The sequence below is a fragment of the Ahaetulla prasina genome, chromosome 6 (genome assembly GCF_028640845.1).
Source record: "Ahaetulla prasina isolate Xishuangbanna chromosome 6, ASM2864084v1, whole genome shotgun sequence".
NCBI lineage: Eukaryota > Metazoa > Chordata > Lepidosauria > Squamata > Colubridae > Ahaetulla > Ahaetulla prasina.
The window spans coordinates 45,759,751-45,769,462 of NC_080544.1; the positions used below are offsets into that span (position 1 = coordinate 45,759,751).

A 9,712-nucleotide genomic window follows, 5' to 3' on the forward strand; every position below is an offset into this window, starting at 1 on the left:
TGAGCCCTGAGCCCTGCACAATGGGATGAGCTCCCATTATTTGCCTCAGCTCCAGCTCCAGCCCACCTACTGATTTGAAAGCATGCAGAATGCAAATAGATTAATAGGTACCACTGTGGTGAGAAGGTAACAGCATTCTGTGAATCTTTGGCATATAGCCATGCTGACTACATGACCACAGAAATTATCTTCGGACAATGTTGGGTCCCACGGCCAAGAAACAAAGATGAGCACGACATCTGGAATTGGACACAGCTGACAGGGAAACTTCATCTTTTTCCTTTCTTCCATCTTAATGATGCAAGTATGAGGAAGAGCGTCAAGACAAGTGATGCTGAAGAATATTATAAGGGATCTAAGGATGAGCTTGGAAATATTAACATATATTTTGCCAGGGGTTTTTTAGATTATGGATGGTGTTCATGCACTAATGTTCTTTGTATTGCTTTTTATATTTGCTATAAGATGATTTTGTATGATTCCTTGATCTTACTCATTTTATCTTCATAATAGTTTTACTCTTAAAGTTCTAATAGAATGAAAAAGCCATTGCAAGTTGCAGTTTGTAACAGGTAACTAGTTGGATCAGGCCTGCCTTTGAACTTCTACTTGGAACAGCCATTTCATGGCATGTCAGTCAGTCGATTCTCTGGAGGACTTTCCATTCAGGTTAACTCAAATGCTTAAGATGAACAGAGGAATATTTTGGTAAGATAAGATCAAAATTGACAACATATAGTATATTATAGAGCCACTACACCACTAACAGACATCTTCTACTTCCTCAAGCAGCAGAACCTCCTTTGAGGTAGATCTTCTAGATCTGCCTTATTACTATAACATTTCATTTTCTTAGTTTTTTGGAGTTGCACTGCAATTCTGTGAAAACACCCACCAAAATATAACATGTCCTCCCTTCTAAATCACACAGCTGCACATTTTTCATGATATTCTTATCTCTGGTGAAGAAGGCGAGAAAAAGTCTGCTCCTTTTTCAGGGAGCAAACATTCCTTATATACAGGCATGCTTGGAACTCAACCTATTTTTAAGTACATTTGAAATATACATCCAACTAATAGATTTATCTCAGATAATTTTGGAAGGACTATGAAAATTCCTCCTGCCACCACCATTTGATAATTGGAATATTTACTGGTTGGGAATTTGAAGGATTGTAAACTTGAAATATCTAGGAGAAACCAGGTTTGGAACATCAATTTAGCTATTGATCTCTGTTACTGTGCCAAGATTAAAGTTTTATTGGGCCTTCATGGTTTGTAAAAGACAGAGTTAAGGCCTTAATTATATTTTACTAGATACCTTCAATAATATTTGCATCTGTGTAGAAATTGTCCTGACTTACAACTACAAATGAGCCCAAAATTTCTGATCTTAATTGGGACATCTGTTAAGTTAGTTTTTCCCCATTTTAAAACCTTTCTTGGCATGGTTGTTAAGTGAATCTCTGCAGTTATTAAGACAGTAACATGGTTGTTAGGTGAATCTGGCTTCCCCATCGATTTTGCTTGTCAAAAGGTAATCTATATAACCTTGGGATACAGCAACAGTCATAAGTATGAACCAGTTGCCAAATATCTGAATTTTGATCACATGATTATGAGGATGCTACAAATGTGAAAAATTGTCATAAGTCACTTTTTCAACGGTCTTTTAACTTTCAACGGTCGCAAAATGAACAGTTGTAAGGAGCATAATACTAAAGAAGTATTGTAAGTAGTATAATATAGAATTAAAAGGATTAAAAACCACCTATCCCCCAATCAGAAGGACTGCTGCAGGACCCTGGTGAGTTCCTAGGAGACTCCAGTCTCCCGGCCTCTATTGACTTTTTGAAACTCCCGCCATTACGGTCACCGCTTCTTCAACCACCCAATCTCTCCATTTTAAATTTCCCGCCAAATCTCACTGTTACCATAGTGACTCCCCATTACCATAGCAATTGCCAAATTGATTACCATTTAAAGTTAAAGAGAAAGACATAAAATTAAAGATAATTGATTAAGTGACAGATACTTAATCATTACTAAAATTGGAAAGAGTGTGAAATAAAACAAAGGAATAAGAAATATTATCATTATGCCAGCCAGAAAATCCAACGCTGATAAAATCTTAGAAACAAGATTAATAACTATTGAACAAAACTTAGATAAAAGATTACAAGCTATTGAACAAAACCTAGAAAAAAGAATACAAAATATTGAACAAAACTTAGAAAAAAGTTTTTTAACAGTTATTGAACAAAGTTTCACAAACTTGATAAAACAAATTTCAACACTAAAAAATGAAAACTCAAATGACCTAAATCTCTTCCAAACTCATCTATCATCACATAATACACAACCTAATGCACAACCTTCAACTCAACCCAGACAACAAATTAATACAACACAACCTAAGCAACAAATAACTACAAACCAACTAATCAGAGATGCAATGGAGAGAGGACAAAAAATAAATAATGCAATATTATTTGGACTTGAAAACACTAACGAACCAGATATCAATAAGATTCACAACATCATTGGAAATTATAACGCATCAACCATATTCCCAAATGAAATAATTGCTGTTTCCAGAGATGGACCAGAATAAAAAAAACAGCGATGGGTCAACAGCACCAAGATTTTGTAGGGTCACATGCATAAATGAGGACTGTAAACGTAAATTCATTTATACTATAAACTCAATTGCTAAAACCAACCCTACCTACAGTAAACTTAGATCACATCCTGATCTATCCTTTCTACAACGGATACGTTCTCGTGAACTTCGCACAGAACTTAAAAGAAGACAAGACAATGGTGAATCCAACCTATACATCAACTACCGTACCGATTGCATAAAAAATAAAACCTACAATCAAAAAATCACCTCCAAACCCCCCATCACCCATAACAATCAACCAGCCATCCCAGTGTTCAATCAAGCGCCCATCACCCTACCACCCATTCAACCAACCATCTTACCAGCCATCCAACCAGCCATTCAACCAACAATCAAGGGCCGGATAGCTCAGGCTGGTAAAGCCTGTTATTAAGAACACAAAGCCTGCAATTACTGCAGGTTCAAGCCCGGCCCAAGGTTGACTCAGCCTTCCATCCTTTATAAGGTAGGTAAAATGAGGACCCAGATTGTTGGGGGGGCAATAAGTTGACTTTGTAAAAAAAATATACAAATAGAATGAGACTATTGCCTTATACACTGTAAGCCGCCCTGAGTCTTCGGAGAAGGGCGGGGTATAAATGTAAACAAAACAAAAAAAATCCAAACAGCCATCCAAACAGCCATCCAAACAGCCATCCAAACAGCCATCCAATCAGCCATCCAAACAGCCATCCAAACAGCCATCCAAACAGCCATCCAAACAGCCACCCAACAATCCACCCAACCAGCCATCCAAACAACCATCCATCCAAACAACCAAACTACCATCCAACCATCTATGCAACCATCTGTTGTACACAACCCCCAACCTACTAACATCCAAACTAGGTATGCACGCCCCTTACCTCTTCAACACCAATCACTTCAGATCTCAAATGCAAATTGATAAATGCAAGAAGCATAGTCAACAAATTACCTGAACTTATCCTCTTATTAAACAGTGGCACATTTGATATCATTTTTGTTTGTGAAACATGGCTGAACTCATCCCTTCCTGACTCCATTATCTCAAACAAAGAATATCAAGTCTATCGATCAGATCGTGAAAACCAAAGAGGTGGTGGAGTGGCTATCTTTTACAAAAAGTCACTGAATCCAAAAAATATCCAAGTAGCACATAAACTCTCTCTTCCTGAAACTATTGTATGCGACTTATCCCTTGACACTACTCTTCAATTCTTACTATGCTACAGAGTCCCTGACTATGACATTACCCATGCAAATATGCTAACCTCAATGCTAACATGGGCTACCTCTTGCCCATATCCTGTCATCTTCCTGGGTGACCTAAATCTACCTCTCATTAACTGGACAACTAATTAATGTTCAACTGATCCAATCCATACTACACTATACAACGCTGTTACAAACCTAGGTCTTGAACAACTTGTAACTAACAATACAAGACTCAACAACTGCCTTGATCTCATCTTCTGCAACAATTCAAACTCAATTTAGGGACTACAAATTAAAGAACCTTTTTCCAACAGTGACCACTGTATGATTGATTTTCGTCTCAATATATGTCCATACTTAAACCGTCATAACAACAGTATTCCCAACTACAACTTCAAAAAAGCCAATTACGACCTTATAAACAACGATCTTTCATTTCTGGACTGGCAAAATTTGTTTGCAACCTGCATAACCGCTGAAGACCACTATAGAGTCTTCCTACTTGAAATCAATAGAGTCATTAAACTATACGTACCACAAATGATTACCATGATCAAGAAAAACAAACTACCCATATCAATAAAAAAGCTTCAGTCAAAAAAAAATCCCTCTGGAAAAGAAACAAAAAAGGCTATGTTACAAATTTCAAAAACCGCAACAGAAACATATGCAACCAAATAAAAACTGAATGCACAAATTACCACACCAAGCAAGAAGAGAATCTTCTGCGCACAAATTCCAATCGTGCCTTTTATAATTTTGTTAACAATAAACTTAAAGACTCTAGATCCATCCCACCACTAAAAGATTCTAACAACAAAGAATGCAATGTCGAAACAGTTAAAGCAAACCTCTTCAACATTTCCTTTGGCTCAGTTTTTGTTAACTCCGATAACACATATCCGACATTCCACAAACGTACCAGCAATGATTATGATGATTTAACTCATATAGATTTCACAGAAGACAACGTTGGAAAAGCTCTTCACAACTTAAAACCATCTCTATCTATTGGACCCGATGGACTGTGTGCATACTTCTTAAAAAAACTTTCCATTAATATAGCAGAACCTCTAAGTATTATCTTTGATTAAGCTTTCACTACCAGTTCTCTTCCCAAACTTTGGTCACTAGCCACAGTCATCCCTATCTTCAAAAAAGGAGACCCCACCTTAGTCGAAAACTACAGACCGATCTCCCTTTGCTGCGTCACCTGCAAAGTCATGGAATCTATCATCAACCAATCCATTACCTCACACTTAGAAACAAACAACCTACTCTCCAACAAACAATTTGGTTTCAGAAAAAAATTATCATGTAACTTACAACTTCTCCACTGCAAAAACATATGGACTTCAAATCTTGATCAAGGCAAATCAATAGATGCAATCTACATAGACTTCTGCAAAGATTTTGACTCAGTAGTACACGATAAACTTCTCCTAAAACTAATATCCTATGGCATCTCAGGACCCCTCCACAAATGGATATCTGCTTTTCTGTCTAACAGACAAGTGGTCAAAATTGGCAATGCTTTATCAAATCCTGTTCCTGTCAAGAGTGGCGTTCCTCAAGGCAGTGTTCTTGGACCAACACTCTTCATACTATACATTAATGATCTTTGTGACCATATCTCAAGTAATTGTGTTCTCTTTGCTGATGATGTCAAACTATTTAACATCACAGACAATACTTCTATCATTCAAAACGACCTTGATCATCTAACGGTTCTAACCGCTTGGTCTAAAAATTGGCAGCTCCAAATTTCAACCAGCAAATGCTCAGTCTTACATATAGGAAAAAAGAACCCAAAAACTAAGTACATACTAGATGGACATTACCTTACAGTCGACCCCCATCCCGTTAAAGACCTTGGAGTTTTCATGACAAATGATCTAAGTGCCAAAGCTCACTGCAACTACATAGCAAAAAAAGCTCTAAGAGTTGTAAACCTAATTTTGCGTAGCTTCTTTTCCAAAAACACCACACTACTAACCAGAGCATATAAAACATTTGCTAAACCAATTCTAGAATACAGCTCGCCTGTTTGGAACCCTCACCACATCTCTGACATCAATACAATTGAACGTGTCCAGAAATATTTTACAAGAAGAGTTCTCCATTCCTCTGAAAACAATAGAATACCCTATCCCACCAGACTCAAAATCCTAGGCTTAGAAAACTTGGAACTCCGTCGCCTTCAACAAGACCTAAGCTTAACTCACAGAATCATCTATTGTAATCTCCTTCCTGTTAAAGACTACTTCAGCTTTAATTGCAATAATACTAGAGCAACTAATAGATTTAAACTGAATGTCAACCGCTTTAATCTAGATTGCAGAAAATATGACTTCTGTAACAGAATCATCAGCGCTTGGAATACTTTACCTGACTCTGTTGTCTCTTCCCACAATCCTAAAAGCTTTATCCAAAGACTTTCTACTATTGACCTCACCCCATTCCTAAGAGGACCATAAGAGGCGTGCGTAAGCGCACAAACGTGCCTACCGTTCCTGTCCTATTGTTTTTCTTTTCTTCTTTCTATATATATGCTTATACCTGCTTATACTTATTCATATATGTTTATATACTATATAATCTTTTGTATGATTCCTACATATATTGTTGTGACAAAATAAAATAAATAAATAAATAAAATATAGCAGTCTCGTAAATCTGAATATTTTAAAAAGACTGCAACTGTTGAGAGACTTTGGAAGGGGACTACAGCACACAAGTACCCAATTTATAAATTCCTTATCTGGATCACTCTTCCAATGAAGATATCCATGCTCTCCATTGTGTAGCAGTGGATGAAAGTAGATACTAATGGAAGCATCACTTGGGGGGCGGGGGGCGGGGGAAACCAGCTTCTTTGGGCCATTTTTATTTAAAATAACATATAACACCCTTTACATACTAAATGGCTTTAGGTAGTTATGCTTCAGTATTCATCTCGCCAAATTATATATTATAATTAAGGTATAATTAGTCATGCATCCAGCTGTTGCTACAGCTGTCAACACTATCTACCTTCAACAAACAATATATTTAAAATGTTCCTTCCCACAAAATTCATGCTTTTTCGTACAAAGAATTACTTCTGCTTGAACAAAAAGGGTAGGATGAGAGTTATATATGAAGCAGCACATATTGAATCAGTGAGAGAGTTATTTTAATTCTCTAACTATTAATAATAAAGCACTGGCAGTTTACTTTTATGGTTTTAAATTTAATGTATTGTAATAGCAATTTCTATCTTATATTTATTTTCTACTCGGAATAATAGCATATAACTTATGCTTTATTCATTCCAATATCCATTCCAATTTAAATATCTTTTTTCCCATCCATCTATCCTATTCTTTCCCTTTCTTCTATTACTGGTCTCACGAGTAGCTAGCTATCTAACTTACACACAGCAAAAGCAATACATTAAACATTTATAAAAGCATTGCCTGTGCATGAATTTAATTGAAAGGGAATATTGCATATGATAAGATTAGGCTACCTTACATGTCTTATTAAAATGAATATCAAGCTTGGGGTTGCCTCATTCAATTTTGGATACTAATGAAGTAACCATAAGCATAAGAAAGGAAATTGAATTTTCTACTTAAGGAACTTCCAATAAAGCCACGGATGTTACTGAGTTCAGATTCTCAAAAACTAAGATAAGTGTCTATAAAATAGCTTGCAAGCTTTGTTCTCTAACATTGACTTAAAACCAAGGAGATAAATAACTAACCAAATATCAGCATAAATACGAGGACAAAGCATTTCCTCTGGTTATCATATGACCTAAATACTAATTGCATTTATCGCCTGTGTCATATTTTGAAGTTAATCGTACTTCTCAATGAGCCTTCTCAGGTAGTTATAATGGAAAATGTTATGACACACCATGAGAAATTCATAGGACTGTTTGTGTGGCAAGTGCTTACTCTCTTGTAATCTGGTCCTATCCGATCTCTCTTTTTTATGAACGGGGTAAAGGAGGAATAGGTCAGGCAAAGGAAGGACAGACTACAGACACTGTTTGTTTGTTTGTTTGTTTGTTTGTTTGTTTTTTCTTCTTCCCCCCCCCCACAGAGTGGAATGATTGGAAAGAGAGGAATTACAAGAGAGCAAGCAGGCGCACAATGGGGAATACACCAGGCTGTTTGTATAGTAAGCACTGCTTTTTATGTATATTTCTCATTGTTTTCCTGCTTGATCTCTTATAATCTTTTCCTCTCCAATGTATGTAAATAAAAACATAAATTCCTTTCTTGTTAATTATACCAGCACTAGGGCAAGAATTCCAAAGGGCGGAGAAGTAATCAGGAATTAAACAAAAGCTGAAGATGTAAAACTGACTAGTCTTACAGTAGGTAGGCACCGTTGCAGTCATATGATTTTGCTCTTAGTAACTGCTTCACTTAGCAATGGATTTGCCAGTCCCTGGTCACTAAATGAGGTTTATCAGCATAATTAATCTCAATAAATGTAGTTTTAGCTTTCCTGTGTGTTTGATTTTCTCATCTTGTCTACCTAGATGACCTGGGCTAATTGGCACATGGCTGCTTCAGGCTGCTGAACTGGAGATCCCTGAAAGCATAGTAACATAATAATTATTTCATTCACAATGGTTGTTACCTTATCAATGCCAGAGAACAAAAGTGATTAGTCTGTGGCTCACCTCATTTGCAGAATAATGTAACCACCTTGGCTTCTGTGCACCTTGACTGGGAAATGTACTCTAGGCTGCCGTGCCTTGGAAAGCAAAATGTCATGGGCTATTTCAGGCACTGGAGATCAGGGTAAAAATTAAAAATAACTCCCGTGTACCTTGATACCACAGGCAAGGGTTTGTATTACTTTCTTACAACAAGCACACCAAAAGCAAACCTATCAGCAGAAAAAGTACTGAAAACATACACGACTATTGGAGCAAACTTGCCAAAGCCTGTTCACAGCAACTATCATATCAGTGTAGCTAGCAGAAACAGTACTTAGGGTCTTTTGCTAAAGCAAGAAGCTATAAACAGAGTTGCTCCTACCTACCTCTTGAAGTGTCAGTGTGCAAGGATGTGACAAGGAAGCTTGCTACAAATTCCAGTGCTTAACAGGCCAGGTCACAGGAGGGTCACTGATTTTCTTCCAGCAACTGTGATTAATTGCTCAGATTGGAAGAGCAGGTTAGATAAAGTTGTTATAGAACAATTGGATTTCTATCAGGGTTAAAGTTTGCCCTGGAATGAACACCAAACCTATGTTCATTGGAACAGTTTGGGTCAGAATTTTGGGTAAAAAATAAGTGTCCCTATGTCAGTTCACAAGTCTTTCTCAAGTTCCTAAACCAATTAGTTCCAATGTCAGGACAGCAACCACCAAATAAAATATAAGATGTTTGCATAAAACATCTTGAACGGTGGATTCGGGAATGGAAAGATGCACTCTAAAATTAGAAGCCAAATCGTGTTGGGTCAGAATAGAATAGAATAGAATTTTTTATTGGCCAAGTGTGATTGGACACACAAGGAATTTGTCTTGGTGCATATGCTCTCAGTGTACATAAAAGAAAAGATACGTTCATCAAGGTACAACATTTACAACACAATTGATGGTCAATATATCAATATAAATCATAAGGATTGCCAGCAACAAGTTATAGTCATACAGTCATAAATGGAAAGAGATTGGTGATGGGAACTATGAGAAGATTAATAGTAGTGCAGATTTAGTAAATAGTTTGACAGTGTTAATGGAATTATTTGTTTAGCAGAGTGATGGCCTTCGGGAAAAAACTGTTCTTGTGTCTAGTTGTTCTGTTGTGCAGTGCTCTATAGCGTCGTTTTGAGGGTAGGA

At 36.9% G+C, this 9,712-nt stretch overlaps 1 long non-coding RNA gene across 1 annotated transcript in view; it reads right to left on the minus strand.

Annotated features, from left to right (window-relative positions):
* LOC131201502 (uncharacterized) overlaps nucleotides 1–8,611 on the minus strand; it is a 161,905-nt gene extending 153,294 nt beyond the window's left edge. Inside the window, exon 1 of the long non-coding RNA XR_009155875.1 lies at nucleotides 8,544–8,611. This is a non-coding gene — a long non-coding RNA (uncharacterized LOC131201502). The remainder of the gene's footprint in view (nucleotides 1–8,543) is intronic.
* Nucleotides 8,612–9,712: the final 1,101 nt, after the last annotated feature.